An 18,252-nucleotide genomic window follows, 5' to 3' on the forward strand; every position below is an offset into this window, starting at 1 on the left:
AAAATTCTCTAGGCAGTGTAGAATTCTAATTGTAACACACCTGCAATGCGGTATTCTACATTCCGAGTCTTTGCAATTCCTGGAGTGCGTAGTTAGTATAAACCATATCTTTTTACAATTGTGGCAGCTTCCATTCACTCGAATTTTGCACTTACTGGCATGAGAGAACAACTTCTTGATCTGTGAACAGTTTGGATGACAGCATTGAGATGCTTCAAAACGTTCATCAGTTTCACCATCTGTGTGTATGTCAGTAAGTATGATCAACAATATAATCTAGAATAAATTAGTACTGAAAACAATAAATCAACAAAATTAAATTCATACCATTTCCCTATTTGACTCCTGATTCCGAGATTGACATACTGGTGTTGAACACTTTGGAGTCAATTGTTGTTCATTTTGAAACTGAAACTAAGACTTCTTGCACGGAGGAGTAGATGGTAGAGGTTCATCATGGAGGAATACTTGGCACGACGGAGTGTGTCAAACTGAAACTGAGACTTCTGGCAGAATATCAAAAAGTTCTCCCTATTTTCAAACAATCCACTCTCAAGGACGATATCATTATGTTTAGTGTCGGAGGGGAAATCATCAACAGCAGCCTGAAAATGGCACCTAATTCAATGTTTTGGATGAAATTACCTAATGATGAGAAAATTATATGAAAAACATCAGGTTTAGGTTGTTACCTGACAAAGTGTATGCACCTCGTCGTTCTTTGAATGTGTTTGTCAGAACTATGGCAACTGAAATATGTGAAATGGAAGTCAATGAAAAAAACCCTTTTTATTTCATTCAATGCTAAACATTTCAAATATGTATTCAAGTTATCATATTTTTCACAATCCAGAAATTTCTCGCATTCAGTGCAAAACCATCGCTTCCAAGACACAATCACTTCATGGCAGTGCATGTATGAAGAACGCAAATGAGCTACGAGGAAGTTTTCTCTTGTAGGCAATATATTTTGGCCAACCTAATCAAAATTATGAAAATAACTTACATTGGCCTATAAAAAAGGATGTAGAAGAACAATACAAAGTAAAAGAGAAGATATACACACTTTTTGCATCACCAGAATGTCTTTGGAAGACTTGGCCTGTCCCAAGCCCTTTACTGTTCTATTTGACACTTATTTTAACAACTTTTCATAGTCTCCTCTACTCTTTTTTAACAAATCCAACAAGTTCAGAAGATAGATCAAGCAGAGTCTGATGGCCACTTAGGAAGATTTAGAGAATGAGTCAGGGTCTGATAAGGATGATGTTAAGGATGAAGCAAATGTGGTTGTGGGGTTAGTAGCTACAGTGGCTTCAGATGCTAAACCTGAACCAGACCCTGAAGATGAAAATGAGGTATACTCTAAAATTCCCAGAAAAGAATTTATTGAATCACTTAAAGAGCTCCTCACACACTTTGAACACAAAACCAATGAGTTGAAAGATTTAAAAGATAAATACGTTTATTTAATGAAACAACAAGAAAAGACTTTATTGGATCTGAAAGCATCTGAGGAAGGGTTTAGAGGTTTTGACTTCATTTGTTTTAACAGTTTTTCTTCATCCCTTATGTCTTTCCAATTGATGTCTTTCCAACTTTTTGCATCTAAGAAGGACTTGAGCGCATTGTTTTCATCATCTGACCATCGCGTACCAATATTGTATCTAATTTTCGGATCTTGTCTTTCCTTTTTAAAAGTTTCCTTGCCTTGTCCCGAATCGCTTTCAAATCCCGACCAAACAATTTTTCTTCATTCCTGATGTCGTTCCAATTGATGTCTTCCCAACTTTTTGTCTCTAAGACGGACTTGAGCACATTGTTTTCATCATCTGACCAACGCTTACTAGTATTGTATCCAATTTTCGGATTAACTTTCTTGGGAAGCTCTCCAATCTTACGGTTTTGGGACACCGCATTGTTAGTTGGATCACGCCATTATCCTATACATTGATTATGCATAATAGGAAAGAGAGATATTAAATCAATCAATCAAACACTATCTATTGAATTTGTAATTATAGAACATAAATTAATTTACAAACAACATATATTAAATCAATCACAATAGAGAAATGCTTGGAACTATCACTTTCTAACACTCACTCTTTTATTGTGTGAAATCAATGTGGGTCTCATACTTCGAAAATGAGTCCTTAAATGGTCAAACCCACATTATTTTCATCCAATAAGAGAGTGAGTACTAGAGAGAATGTTGTACCCAAAAAAAAGTATTAGAAAGAGGTTGTTCATAGCACTCTCATCACAATATTACAAACTACATACCATTACCGCACTAGCGGTCTCCATCAAAGTATGGCAAACGAGAAGCTGTCACCTTGGAGTTCCCTTTTTCAGTAGGAAGAAAGAAATGATCATATGCGTCGGTTAAACCGACGACAATATTTTATTCGGCGGCCTTTTTTAACATTGAAAGATACCTGCACAAATAAATATTATAAACAAATGATAAAAGAAGGAAAATCGTACTCTCAAATTCTCAATGTATTGTATACACTAACTCATGAAAATTCAATACACACAGACACATAAGGAGAAAGTAAGACTAACCAGCGGCGTAGCTTATCATTCTTCGGAGTCTTTTTCTCTTTGAGATGGCAATATAGTATATAATCACCACCTTTTTTAGAATCAAGATATCAAATCTGATGATAAGAAGGAAAAAAAAAGTATAAGCAGAAAGAATGGAAGGATTAAGTGTTCATTTTATTAGTTCTATTGGCATAGAAATAGAGTTTAAAAGAAAAATATCAATATCTCATGGTAAACGACGGTACGAAGGACTTCGCCACTCTTTGTCCTTCTTTCAGGCGTAAAATACTTGACGGAATCAAGATATGATATATATACACACCACTGATTGGGATTGCCGCATTCAGAGCGAAATTCCTGGACATACATAATTTAAAAGCTACATATGGAGGAAGAATATCGAGGAAGAATAAGACTCCATAACATTCATCATCATCTTCATTTTCAAATGTCTCCTATTCATATCATATTCTTAGATCACTAGAAAGAGCTAGACATGCAAATCAAATAATCAACATTTGAATTTACCACTATTTATAAAATGACCTAGCTACACACACATACAACATGCATGTTACTTCCATTCATTTTCATGGACAACCTCTATTGATTCTATTTCATCCCTGCATGGTACGTTTTGACCACATGGAGTTGCCATTGGGCAAGAAATAAATTCATTTTTACTTTGGAGAAAAATAGTTAGACAAATTCTAATTGATCAAATGTTTAGAGAAAAAGTTTACTAATCAATATTAATTATAAAAAACTCTCTTTCATAGATATGACAATTAGCACAAGACAATAACAAAGAATCAAGCGATCTAACAAAACAAAGAAACATTTTGAGACATAATCGCATAATGGGCAGTTCACAACATATCATATTATATAAATGGTTCCATCCACAATAATTAAAAAGATTTGTCATGTTGAGGAATTTATTTTAACAAGCCAAACTGGATTATATTAACAAAACCACAACAATCCCTTCAGCACAAGGCATGCCAAATAGACTACTAAAAATACAAGCACTCCAATGAGAAATAACAAAATAGTGCTAGCCGATAACCAAACACATTAGGGGGGTTCGACCACTATATTTGGGTGCCAAAAACAAAAGTAACCTGCTAAACTTTTAGCCACCACAAAGAATAATATTTGACAAACACTATTATAACATTATTATCATCCATCCACTCACTGAACATTATTAAAAAAGATAAATCCTACAAATTCATAGGAAAAACAGACACCTTAAATTAAAAGATTTAATCAAACTAAAAAATAATAGTAAATATCGAACAGTAGATACATGCATCCATCGTTTTCACCTTCATCCAAAGAAGCACAAGCGCAGAATCTCCTCGTACTTAATCAAAGAAATTACACTCGTCGAAGAAAATACTTGATATGATAGCCAATGATTCGACCATTGTTGCATCGGTTGTAGATCTAGTAGAGGAAAAACAATACAAAATTAAATATGAGAAAAATCCCAACAATAAAAGATGCAATTAGTCATCTATAGAACCATATGACTTGTGTTTCGCCATGTATGAATATGTGTGTGCGAACATATCTTAAATATCTAGTGATAATTGAATAGATAAAATAAAAGATCACTTTACCAGATCTCTGCAAATGCAAGATAATAAGAGAGGAGACGAAGGAAGAGATGAAATTTGGAGAAACGGCGCCGCTAGCGCCTTGTAATTGTCAAACTGATTGCAAACTCAACATTTATAAGGGTTTTATAGAGGAAGGGTTGGTTTTAGGTTAAAAATTGACTTTACCTAAATTCATAATTATATAAAGAAAAAAAAGTAAAATTATTTTTTATTCAAAATTATATTTTATTCATTACACCATAGCGAATTTCACAGTTAAAGATGATTAATCATGGGTTAATTTTTTAAAATGACCATGTAATATTGGCAAGTCTTCTGAATTTTTCATTCCATAAACACGTGTGTTATAAGCTTTGAATAAGTTGTTTGCCCAAACATTCCCTTAATCCATGAAATGTTAGAAAAGACTTACATGTTTATAAGCTATTTTCATTTTTCACGGGTTATTTTTTGGAACTAAATTTGCCCACCCAAATTGACACCAGAGAGAATCGAACCTGAGACTTCGAGGAGGAGCACACTCCCAAATCTCAAGCCAATACCACCAGGCCAACCCAAGTGGGTATTTTTCACGGGTTATTAAAGATGGCTTATGAAAATAACTTATGAATTATATGAAAATAATTTAAGTTTATTTAAAAAGAGCATCAATTTAGTTTGTAAACTATGTAAAGATTTAGGTGTGTTTGGATTGAGCTTATGCAAAAAAAACTTATGCAAATAAATAAGCTTTTATTTATTATCCATAAGCTTGTTAAGGTAGTTTTTGAAAAAATAACTTATGAAGATACAAATTTCATTAGTGAGAACTTATGAATTAATATAAAAGCTTATTTATTTGCATAAGCTATTTTTCATAAGCTTAAAAAAAGCTCAATCCAAATGGTGAGTCTCTAAACTATCTTTGTAGGGACTAAAAACAAAATTTTAAAAATTTATAAGAGGCGAAAGCATATCTAACCCAAAAATAAATAATTCTTAAATGATATGAAATCTATCAATTTAGTTTATGCTATTAAGATTTTAATTTAGAGATTAGATTGACAAAATTTTTATATTTTTTAAAAAATTTCTTATAATTTAAATACTGGAAATACTATATTTCTAACACTCTCTTTGCGACTCATTCTTTAATTGAGTGAAATTGATGTGGATCATACCACTTTATATAGAACCCATTTTTAAAATATGAAACACATGAATTTCAACAAATAAAAGAGTAAATGTTGAAGAGAATGTTCATGTAACACCCTAAACCCTTAAAGCGATAAATCACGCAATTAATACAATTATACAAAGGATCTAGATTCTACTTCTTCTATAAGTCCAAACATGCATGATTAATTTTTTTCAAAACATCCTAGCGGAAAATAATATCATAATATCTCAACAACATATAATAAAATCCTCCAAAGTAGCCATTGTTGGAACAAAATGTGTTTAACAATAAACCTTAGAGAGTTTTGATGATAACAAGGTATTAAAAATTGTCAATTGGACTAAGCTAATATTTGTTCAAGTGTACAAGACCATAGTTAAAAAATTTACATCATACAAAGGTTCTGAAGAACAAAAGAGAGCTAAGGTATCAAGAAAAGGAAGCTTGAAAGCGTCTAAAGAAAAGTGCTCCTGAAGTCAATAGTACTCCTGAAGACAAAGTGCTCCTTAAGTTGATGACGTCATCAGAAGCTGAAGCTCATCCGAAGCAAGTTACTCAGAAGCAACCTCATCAGAAGCTGAAGATTCAAGATTTAACACTTCAAAAGCTGTATATTGGATTCAAAAGCAATGCAGAAGATTGGAAATACATTGCAACGGTCATTTTGTGAAGATGTGAAGGCATTGGATGCTTATCTTCAAGAAGCGTTGACAAAGTACAAAGTGTACGAAGTGTATAACCACTATCTCCACTACTCTGCAGTGTCCACGCTACAAGACAAGACAACAGCTCCAGAATACAGCTCTGCCTGAAACAATGTTCCTTCACAATAGGAATGGATTTAAAATTGGTTCTTCATAGGACAACAACCATATCAGGCAAAAGATCATTGGTGATTGATCAAGCTTCAACAATGACTCTTTTAATGTGCTGGCAATTTCACAACGTCTCTTTCACACCTCTATATAAAGGAGTGAAGACTTAGAGTTTGGTAATGCTGAACACAAGACTCAACATTTTACAAGTGCCAAAACTCTGCTGAAATTGTCTGCATTCAAAGTTCACTTAGAATTTCTGCTTCTCAAGTTCATATCTTAGAAATTCTTAAGTCTTAAGAGTCTTATCTGATTTGTATTGTGAACACCACTGATTGTATATCAAGTGTTCAACCTCAAACATTTTTCTTTGTAATCTTGTTTGATTAGAAGTCTCTTGCAGTTGTGATTGAGCATAGAAGTCTCTTGATTCTATTCTTGAGCATAGGAAGACTCTTGCAAAGTGTGCTTGAGCAAAGGAAGTCTCTTGCTGTGTGCTTGAGCAATTGTATTCAGATATTACATTATAGTGAACTCTCCTTGGAAGTGCAAGGGGGACAAGACTACTTTCTGTTTGTGGAAGGAACCTGTAAAATTGCTTTGTGTCTTTCTTCTTCTCTCTCTGTTTTTATCCGCTGCATTTAGATTCAGAGTGTTCAGTATAGGAGAAACGAAGAAAATTTCAAAACACAATTCAACCCCCCCTTCTTGTGTTTTTCTCACCTTCAGCCATGTCACATAATTATACTATATCACCAAATAAAATCTCATCTCAACATACCGAGTGATAAAAATCTAAAAGACGAGGTAGCTCCAAAGCTATCCTCTAGCAACTCACCTAGGAAAGCAAAACTACACCTGCACGCCGTCTATCCATCCATAAAAATAGGCAGGCGGTCAACCGAACGACCACTAGAGGTTAGATAACATTCAACAATTAAAGTAGAATCAAACATAAGCATTCAAGGATTTCATGCATAGCACATATACATACTCAACAGTCCTATAATACTAACTTCACATGAATATTATCTTCAAATTCAATTCAAATCATGTTATCATACTTCTACCATAACACATCAAGCATATTCCATTCATCAACAAAGTACATCACTTGATAACATCAAATCAATACAAGGATCTATCACCTCATTCATTATTTATCTTAATCTTTAAACTACACCAACTTTGTCATTTAGAAAGTATAATCATACATGCAACATCACTCATCTCACATAAAACATATACTTCACATAACGCACGCAATTCATCTAATTCACATCAATCATATGGAACATATAAACTCTTGCCTAATTAACTCAACAAATGCAATTCATCATTTCAAAGTATAGGCAAGGAAAACATCATCATCATCATCATCAAAGGAGGCACCAAATTAACATACATGATTCATATTTCATTACTATCACCCAAAGCAACTATCATAAACTAAAATTAGCAAGTGTACAAGCATCACCAAAGATAACAAACATCATCATGTGCACATCTCTACACAATTCACATTATTCACCGATCACATAAATCACCAAATTCATATGATTCACCAATCACAATTCATATGATTAACCAAGTTTCACCAATGCACATAATCATATAGTCAAGTATGACATAATTTCACAAAATATCAAATGCATGCAATGTTCTAGACTCTTCCCTAGATGCATGTGGTACCATTAGGATTCCAGAGATAATTTTACCGTATTGAATCCACTACGCAATCCCCTCCGACTATGTATTAACATAACTCCCTCCGGTTATGTTCCCACCAAGACTCAATATGACAATGAATGCATGGGCATGTAAGCAAAGACCCGACAATGTGATAAATTACAACAAGAACCCCTCCATCATATAATATTCCCACCAAGAACCCCCCATTGAATCATCAAGTATTTACATCCATACATTTCAACAAGTCATATTCACAAGAGTCATAAATATATTCCACATCAACATTCATTCACCATAAGTAAAACACAACCGTCTCATAAATCACAATTCCACATCAAAGGCGTCATATAGTCAAATCATGATAAACAACATATAAAACTCCTAATAATCATTGCTTCATTCTTATTCCATCATATCATCATGAATACAAAGTCAATTATAAGTCATTCAACCATAAAACACCATTTTTACAAAGTTCGTTTATTTTCTTAACTTGCAATATTTTCTAAGTAATTCAACAAAACAAGGTAAACGTGTTCAAACACCTCAACAAAGCATATACACTACTCACATATGATCACAATAGAATATGCGTATACACATCATAGGCCAATTCCAATTAATTCCAAAATTCATATAAGTTCATCTCACTTTATCATTTTTCAAAAGAATTCAATTTTTCAAAGCAAAACCAAGTTAAAGCTCATGAATGTCATTTAAATCTATTTTATAAATCATGGTTACAGTAAACATCCTTAACCCTATCATTTTCCCTCAAGAAAAACGAGTTTCGGAAAATTATGTGTTCTTGAGCATTTTTCAAAAAGTTTGATTTGATTCACAAAACCAAGTTCAATTCAATCCATTTAATGAATTATCAGATTACCAATTCTCTGTAAATGCAAGATAACAGGGATACCTAGGAAGATAAAATTTCAGAGAAACGGCGCCGCAAGCTTTTTCCAATTGTCAAAGTGAGCGCATCTCAACACATTTATAAGGGTTTTACCTGAGGAAGGGTTTGTGTTAGGTTTAGAGTTGTAAAAAAAAAAAAACTCAAATTGATAAGCCCACTTCATTAAGACTCCTATAAAGTCCCATACTTTTACTATTACTTTTCCCACCATATGTGTTTCTCATGCGCCCTATTTTTTTCTAAAAAAACCCCTCGATGTTAAAATCCAAAATGTGTTTTACCTTTGTTTTGGGGTGGGATGGGGGTGGGAAAAATGAGTTTTTCACAAATTTGGATTCTATAATCCGAAAACCTCAAAAAAAATTGGTCGTGTTCCTTTCTTTTTTCTGAACCTCCTTGCAACATGGATAACCACTTATAAAATCCAAAATCTCAAGGGTAAATTTGTAAAAAAAAAATAGGGCGCGCGAGAAGGTGATAGGGTAGGAAAAGTAATAGTCCCATATTTCTTAGCTTCCTCTTAAGTAAATTTGTAATATGCCGCAACTTTAATTTTTTTGTTTTATTGATGGGCCCTATTGAAGACCAACTTTTGGTCCAACTCAACTTTCCAACCTTTTGTAAAAAAAAAATATTATATTTTTAAAAAATAAATATTGTTTGTTGGAAGAAAAGTATTTCTTTTAAGAAAATAAATTTGTTTGGAGCAAAATAATATTTTTTTTAGTGAGTATATGCATTTTTTTGTTGAGAAAAAATTTCCACTAGATTTTTTTTAGGGAGAAGAGGATATATATATATATATATATATATATATATATATATATATATATATATATAATATTAAACAGTTATAATTTGGATTTATTGGATAAAGTTTGTTCTACTAAGGAACTTGGTGTCTTGGGGGTTAGAAAGCTTAGGGAGTTTAATGTGGTGTTGTTAGAAAAATGGTGTTGGAGGTTGTATGTTCATTAGGGTGGGTTGTGGTTTAAAGTCGTGTCCGCTAAATATAGGGTTGAGGAGGATCTTGTTAGGAGACGAGGGAGACATATGTTAGTTTGGTGGAAGGATTTGTGTGTTATCAATGAGGGAGTGGAAGGTGGTGAGGAGAGTTGGTTTAAGGAAATGGTGGAGCGCTTAGTTGGCAATGGGGAGATCACATCCTTTTGGTGTGATCCTTGGTTTGATTATAGGTGCTTGCGGGCTAGATTTAGGCGGTAGTTTGATTTAAGTGTTAATAGTAGTGTTACTATATCCGAGATGCAGAGGCAAGGTCGGGGAGGGGGGGGGGGGGGGGGGGGGGGGGGGGGGGTTGATGGGCAAGAGTGGTTGTGGTGGAGAAAGAGTTTGTTTGCTTGGGAAGGAAGAGAACTTGCACTAGTACTGTATTTGTCTTTTAGATAACATTGTTTTGCAGGATAATGCAGTGGATACATGGGTTTGGTATCATAATACATATGAGGGGTATACTGTAAAAGGTGCTTATCAGATCATTACACAGACCCAGTAGCCTCATCATGATATTCATGTAGACTTAATCTGGAACAAAGATGCGCCTCTGAAAGTTTCATTATTTGCTTGGAGAATTTTTAATAAAAGGATTTCAACAAAGAATAATTTATTTTGTCGTGGAGTGTTGCCTGTAGGATCGTTGGTATGTTTCGGAGGTTGTGGGAAGGAGGAATCTATTGATCACCTTTTTCTTGGCTGTGATTTTTTTTGATGGTATTGGCATTGTGTTTTTAGATGGTTGGGAATCTCAAACGGTTCAGCCCTTTGATATAGGAGAGCATGGCTTGCAATTCGACGATTCCCATGAGTTCAGGAAGGAGATCAAGTTTTGTATTAAAGTGATTTGGTTGGCAGGTATATGGTGTATTTGGATGGAGCGTAATGCTCGTATTTTCACCAACAAAAAATTATCATTAGACAAATTACTAGATCATATTAAGCTTTATTCTTGGTGGTAGTTGAAGTCGCACATTCCTAACTTTTGTTAAGACTTCAATTCATGGTGGTCTAATCCTCTGGTTTGTATGGGTTATACTCCCATATAATGTTTTTCTTTTCTGGCTTTGTTTTTAGCCGGATTGTAATTATATACTCTCTTTGCTTCCTTTTAGGCACACCTTGTGCTTCAAATGGAGTTTTTTAATCTGTTTTGTTTTTTGCCTCTTCAAAAAAGATTATTAAACAATTATATCTTTAATTTAATCGCTTTAGTTTTCGAAAAAAAAATCTTGTTTTTTGCGAGGTCCAAAAATAAAAGGGTAAAATTGTAAATTTTCATATTGGTCTATGCTCACTAATGGAGCCGTATCGTTGGAATCCTTTGCATAGACCTATGGTTCAATGTATCAAAATTTCTACTATCAAAATGATGGTAGAATAGGACTTAAATAAAATTCTCGGCAAATTTTGAGGTTGACTAGGCTTAGTGGTCTGGTAAACGATGTATAAACTGAATTTCCAATAAAAAAATCCATGTGTTGTCATTACGAACGCATTTTTGAAAGATATCAAACATAAAATGAGATAAAATGTTTCAGTATAATTAAATAATATTTGTGACTTGGAAAAATATTTTTAGAAACTTTTATTAAAGAGTATGTACTAGTGTGATTAAATAAACTTTAACAAATTTTATATACTTCATCAAAGTTTATAAATATACTACTTTGTCTTGAGTACATGATTAAATTAAAAGTAAATTTACAAGTTTTAATAAGCTTAGCCAGTTAAATGTACAATTTTCGATGATAGTTTACCTCTAAATCAAAGAAAATATAACCTAGCAAATGTATTCAAAATATATTTTTAGGATTAGTTTCCTAGGTATCATATTACCGTAAATATTAACCTCGCAAATGCTTTCGTAAATTCTTAACATTCCTAAGAACCATATTTTTTTAAAAGAAGAAACATTTTTATAGTTATTGGTGGTTGTGTTCATTTTAATATAAAAGAATAATAGCAATAAAAGATAAAAGAAGCTATAAACAGGACACGTTAATTTTAACGTGGAAAACTTCTCTCAATGTGAGAGAATAAAAACCACGGGACCTAGTCCAGCGAAAAATTCCACTATATATAAATAATGTGTACAAAGATTCATTGAATTATGTTGCTTCCCACAACTGCAACTCTACGTTGAGATATAATTTTGCTTGATATATTTATTGCTATCAATTCAGCTTGATTCTTCAGATACCTGTAAAATTTGACATAAACATAAATGATTAAAATTTATGCTCGGTTTAGCCCAAAAATTGACTTTATGTCACAAATTAAAAAAGTACATACATCCAACGTGGTACAAGACAGCTCCAAGAAGCTGGAGTAGTGCAGCGGCTGGCATGAGTGAACGTCTTTTTAATTTGAAGACAGTTTGGATAACGGCATCTTTGAGGTTTAGGCAAGCGACGTTGAGACACATGCTGCAAAACCTCCAGCAATTCCGGGATTCCAGTAACCCCAAAAAATATTAGCCGCGTCTGTGTGTTTACTGCAATCGAATATAAGTCAGCAAGTAAGCATGCTGTGACAAGGAAAGACGGAATATAAAATTTATTAAAGCGAAATTTTGAACAATCCGTAACAAACAAGTAATAAAAACAATAAATCCCGAGAACTAACCAATTTCTGATTCAACTCGTCTTGATTCAACTTGTGTTGACGGCAATCAGCATTTCTCTCCGTATATTCTGGACAACAATTATCACATCCTTTTCAAACTGTCGGCAGAATAGTATTCTTTAGATGGTAGAGGATCATCATTGAGGAATACTTGGCGTGGCGGAGTGTGTCAAACTGAAAATGATTCTTCTGGCAGAAGCTCAGAAAGTTACTTCTATTTTCAAATAATGCATTCTCAAGGATGATATCATTCTGTTTAGTGTTGAAGGGGATATCATCCACAGAGACCTGCAAGTGTGCTACAATGTAGTTTTTCTTCATAGGCAATAGTCTTTGGCCGAGCTGATTGAAAAAGAAAAGGAAGAAAGGTCAGATTACACGGACATATAATGTAACATATTCACTTGAATATAAAAGCATATATATCTCATTGGATAAATAGCATATCAGTTTGGAATTAAAAACTAAACACTTCACAGCTTTATGAATGCAAAATTGTTAACATCTTAAATCATAAACTTGATTTAACCTTTGCTTCTACTGTCTAACAATCTTTGCTTCTAATAGCAAGATTTGGCTCTCCTGCATTGGTCCAATCAAGTCAAGTATGCATTTGTTAAAATCACTCATTCGGGGAATTGATTTATGTTTTGTTTTTTAAATTTTAGAGTTAAATTTTTTTTGGACCGTAAAATCGAGAGTCGCTGATGTCCTGAATGCGTTAATACAGCAGGGAATCCAATTTACTAATAACCAATTCAAACTTTTAATATAGAAGATTGACATACCTTTTCCATCACCAGAATGTCTTTTGCTTTTCCTTTGGGAGGATTGACGTATCCCATGGCCTTTAAAGATCTACTTTTCAGTGCTTTCTTCAATGCATTTCCATAGTCGCCTCTGCACTCTTTTTCAATGATCTCGGCGTGATCCATAGCAGCAGCAGACCAGCAGTCTCCATCAAAGTACGGAAGACGAGCTGTTGTTACCTTGGAGTGCCGTGTTTCAGTAGAAACAAAGAAATGATCATACATGTTGGTTAAACCAACAACTACATTTTCTTTAGTGGCCTTTGTTAGCATTGAAAGATACCTGCATAAACAAATAATATAAATACTCAATGGATACACATGCTCATGAAAATTCAATAGATACATAGGGAGGGAAAAAAGGAGGGGGACTGACCACTTCTGTAGCTTATCATCCTTCGGCGTCTTCTGAGTTTTCGGATGGCAATTTAGAATGTAATCATCCCCTCGTTTCTTAGGAGCACATGCATGAATGTAGCAAGTTGCAAAACCTCGTTTCTTACAGAAGTCAAGGTACCCAATCTGATGATAGAAAAAATAAAGCATAAATACATTGACCGATATCTCACGGAAAACAATTACCAACAATTCTTAAAATCAAATTACCAATATCTCATGGTAAACAACTGTGCGAAGAGCTTCTCCGCTTGTAGTCTGTCTTTGAGGTGTAAAATGATTGACAGAATCGAGATATGAAATATATACGCAGCGTTGATTGGGATTGCCACATTCCGAGCCAAACTCCTGGACATACATTGCAAATATGCATACATCTGCTCCTTCAATCTTCTGAAATAGAAGAATAACCTAAAACCACAGGAAATTATGTTATTTAATCTGAAATAAAAACGACAGAAAGAGAAAGCTAATATGTTAATCACTTTAGACTTACTCTTGATCTATAAGAGAATTCAGCAGGGTAATTCTCCTCTGGAATGATGTCCCGAAACTGCTTCTTCACTGTCAGTTGTTTGTCAACAGATATCACTTCTCTAACAGTGAGACTTTCCGCAACTTTAACCTACAGTTTTGGAGTCATGCGTGACAAATCAGACAATAGTATTAAGAAATAAAGATTTACTGAGATGCTATAGCTGAAATAATAATATATTTCCGTACAGTATTCAACCATTTTAAATGTATAGTTTGCTTAATCTTACCTCATCAAGATTTTCGTTCCCTTCAATTTTCTGCCTTTCTTCTCTCTCTTGCATTAGGCGCTCAAAAAGTCTTTTCTCTATATGGTCACTAAAAACGGTTTTCGGCAGGTCCTTAGCGCCAAAAGCAGTCCAAATATCTTTTAAGGGAATTTGCATTCCATTTTCAATCTCTTTTAAGAGGCATAAAGGACATGTATACTCAGAATTGCAGTCCAAATCTTTGTTAGAGTGCACATATTTGATGCTGCCATCCTTTGCAAGTATTGCATTGAACCCACTAGAAGAAACAACAGTTATAAAGAGTTAGTTTGAATTTCTCTATATCAAACTGAATTATATATTAAAGGGTAATAAAACTTACAGGTTCATTAATTATTTCATCATTTTTCATTTTTTCAAGAAGTGTCTTTGAAACAGATGTCCCGTTGAATGTGATGCACTTGTCTTTAGACATCTTTTGGCAATCAGAGCAAAAGCAACACTCTGGATCAAATTCTTCTCCTTTTTTACCGAAATAGTTAGCATTTCGATTGATGCATTTGCCACAATGTGAACAACAGATTTGTACGGGTGAAAAGGGAAGTTCATTCATTGCACATAGTTGGCATGTGTCGTTGTCGCCCGCAATTGTACTCTGTGTGAAAAAAAGTGTCAACTTCAGGTTAAAGCTATAAACACATAATCTATCCTCATTAGGTTTATACAATGTAATTGAAAACACAGGCAGGTGGTGTACTAACCTGAACAGATTGCTTTTTCAGACTATCAAGATGTTCTTTTATTTGGTCACGTGTGAACACATCAATCAAGGAAACATCATCATTTACTTGATTGGCATCTGTCCTCTCCTGGTTGAATCCAATTCTGTCTTCTTTTTGCTCTACATCAATAGGAATTGGAACTTGGCTTATGACGGCATGCATACTGTGATTCGCTCCAATGTCAATTTCCATTGGATTATGATTGGTTTTGTCTGTCATGCCATGTCTTTCAAGATCATCTGCCCCTTCGTCAGCATCATCATCATCATCATCAATAATAATAACATCCTTATGTTGAATAGAGACATCACAACCAGACTCTATTTTCCGTCTTATGTTGTTGATATAATGAGCAAGATTATCCTGAATATCTAACTTCTGTGATTGACATTCACGGAAGAAATCACAGAAGTCTATACAAGATCAGATGTCAGGAAAATCATTGGAAAATTCTTCAGGCTGGAGGGGTTTTCCCACTGTCATATCAATCTCAACTGCAAAATTAAAACAGGGAACACAAAGTCAATAATATACCTACAAAGAAGAAATCAATATTCCACAAATAAGGATTGAAACTTGAAAAGAAATCACAATCTAATTTTAACGTACAATTATGTGCATGTTGTTGAGGAACATAGCTTCCACCACCAGAAACAGTTACGTTATAAAGCACACCCGTATCAGCACATGTGGGGATTGATTCGGGCAAAGGAGGCAGCTCATGAGATAGTCCCGCTTCAGGCACGCCATAATAAGCATTGGCAAAAGAGATTGCACCATCATCCAGTTCAGCTGCCACACGTTGATTCAATGTCTCCAGGTTCATATATGCTTCCTGCCAAATATGCAGAAAAACAATTGAGCTTAATTAACAACATACAATAGCATATTGTAGAAATGTTATTAACAAACCTTTGAATCAGCAGACACAAATAGCCTCCATTCCAGAACAGTTGCAATTTTCTCATTATTAATTGCATTAACTGCAAACTGGATCAATTTTGAACTGAAGGAAACAAAATTATTTGTTAGTAAAGTCTCAACTAAATCAGAGTATATGTTGAATTAAATGCAACCACTTTTAATGTGAAACTAAAATCACTTACATTTCATTTCTCATCCAATTGCGGCTGTGTATCACTTGAAGACGATCACGCCAGTTTGTGGAGAACCCTCTTTGTTTTATTCGATATCGATTGCTTAATTCATCAAATGCTCTCTTCCGTTGGATATACGAGACATGTGGTTGAAAATCTGTTGGTATTTGCATCTTCTAACTGTGAAACCAAAAACATAATCAACAAACATTAGAGAAAATCCAGACAAACATATTTCCTTTTAAAAGTTTGATTATTTATATTTTCAATACAATTTATTTCTTATTTCCTTTTTTAGTTTCTTAACGTATGTCTTTATGGCACAAGTAAGCATGACCCTATAAATTTAAGCGTAAACGGCCATATTGACACATGAATGTGTGATGAGCTATCAATATAATCATTTTGGTCCTTGAATGTGTCTTCTTATTATTCTCAATTTAGTCCATCAGATCAAATTACATGCAAAAGAGATGTTTGATGTATTTTCAATTTTGATATATGAAGCCTCGGATTAGGCGTGTCCCTGTGTCGGACACACCCCGTGTCGGACACGAGTCGTCGTATCCGACACCGACACGACACCGACGCATATAATTACTCTGAATTATGTGATTTTCTCAAATTATTAGCGGTTTTGGCGTATCAGTGTTGTTCGTGTCATGTCCGTATCCGTGCTTCATATACTTTGATACATTCACATGCTAAATTCAAAGAACCAATATAACTATTCTAGCCATAATATCATAATCGATTTAATTCTTTCACAAATAAGAAATCATTTAATTCTTTCACAAAAATTTAGCCATAATATCGTAATCGGATTACTAGTAGTACTAGTAGTAGCACAAATTTTAATCGATCGCAATGTACCTTTAATTAAAAATTACGGCTTTGAAGAAATTACGGCTCGTTTGAAGGGAAATAGCGATTAGGGTTTTAGGTAGAAAGTGAGAGAATTTACGGCTTTGAAGAATTTACGGCTTTGAAGGCTCGAAAGTGAAATACCTTTAATTTCAAATTTACCCTTCTTTTATACTATTTTATTTAACACTTTCAAAAAACATATTTTATTTATTATTTTACTGTTTTTAATAATACATTTCATTTATTAATTAATTAAAAAAAATTTTTTGAAGTAAATTAAAAAAGTTAAATCCTATTAAAATAAAAATAAAATTAATATTATAGGGATTTAAATTTTTAATTAAAAATTAGTTAAATCATATTACAATATTACAATAAGTATTTTGCATTGACTAGCCAACTAAACCTAACCAATCTCCGATACAAAATCTGGTGTATCTTTTTTTTTTTGACAAAAAAATATGGTGTATCTATTTGCATACAATAATCAAAGTTTAATAAATCAAATCTAAACTAATTTCGTCAATGTTCAAAATCATTAAGTAGAAAAATTAATGATATTAGGATTCCCATTGAGTAAATGAATTTATAATATGCAATCTTATTTTTCCTTTTAAATCTATATGATCAAGAAATAAAGAAACACTAACCTGAACAATAAGCGGTACCAAACAAGCGATGAATGTTTCTAAAACCCCAACAAGCAATGTATGTAATTTTTTTGTTTTGGTTACAAAGCGATGTATGTAATTGAATAATCTTTTAACTTACCAAATCTTTATTAAAGCAAAATAAAAACTAACATGAAATAAATTAGGAAGTCTAAATTACTAGGGTATTTGATTTAAGGGAAATGCTAACCGATGCCTCCGGGGCACTGGTTAGGGGCAAAAGTTATGGTTAAGGGACAAAAGTTATGGTGCATAAGCCATAACTTATGCACCATGCATAAGTATTTGTCAACCATCAGATCATGCTTAATCTAACGATTCACAGCTCACATCTCACACCCACACTTTGATTGCAGAAAATCATTCTTGCTCGCACGCGTTTTCGCAATCAACTGCTCCGACGTTACCATGCTTGCCCTGACCCTTGCTCCGACGTCGTTTTTCGGCTAGGTCACGGCGACTCAACTGCTCCGACTTGATTCCTC

The 18,252-nt window shown here is 33.7% G+C and overlaps 1 pseudogene across 1 annotated transcript; it reads right to left on the reverse strand.

The window, feature by feature from the left end:
• Positions 1–356: 356 nt before the first annotated feature.
• LOC146929417 (putative histone acetyltransferase HAC-like 1) lies at positions 357–16,402 on the reverse strand (annotated as a pseudogene). The gene is made up of 13 exons (XR_015008266.1): positions 16,239–16,402; positions 16,045–16,138; positions 15,742–15,967; positions 15,112–15,626; positions 14,733–15,005; positions 14,372–14,648; positions 14,104–14,232; positions 13,818–14,018; positions 13,588–13,733; positions 13,191–13,494; positions 839–979; positions 693–748; positions 357–605 (listed from the first exon to the last, which is right to left on the reverse strand). The product of XR_015008266.1 is annotated as a putative histone acetyltransferase HAC-like 1 (transcript).
• Between the last annotated feature and the right edge of the window lie 1,850 nt (positions 16,403–18,252).

Source organism: Medicago sativa, chromosome 4, assembly GCF_051527215.1.
Source record: "Medicago sativa cultivar Bolivia chromosome 4, Bolivia_mono, whole genome shotgun sequence".
Lineage (NCBI taxonomy): Eukaryota > Viridiplantae > Streptophyta > Magnoliopsida > Fabales > Fabaceae > Medicago > Medicago sativa.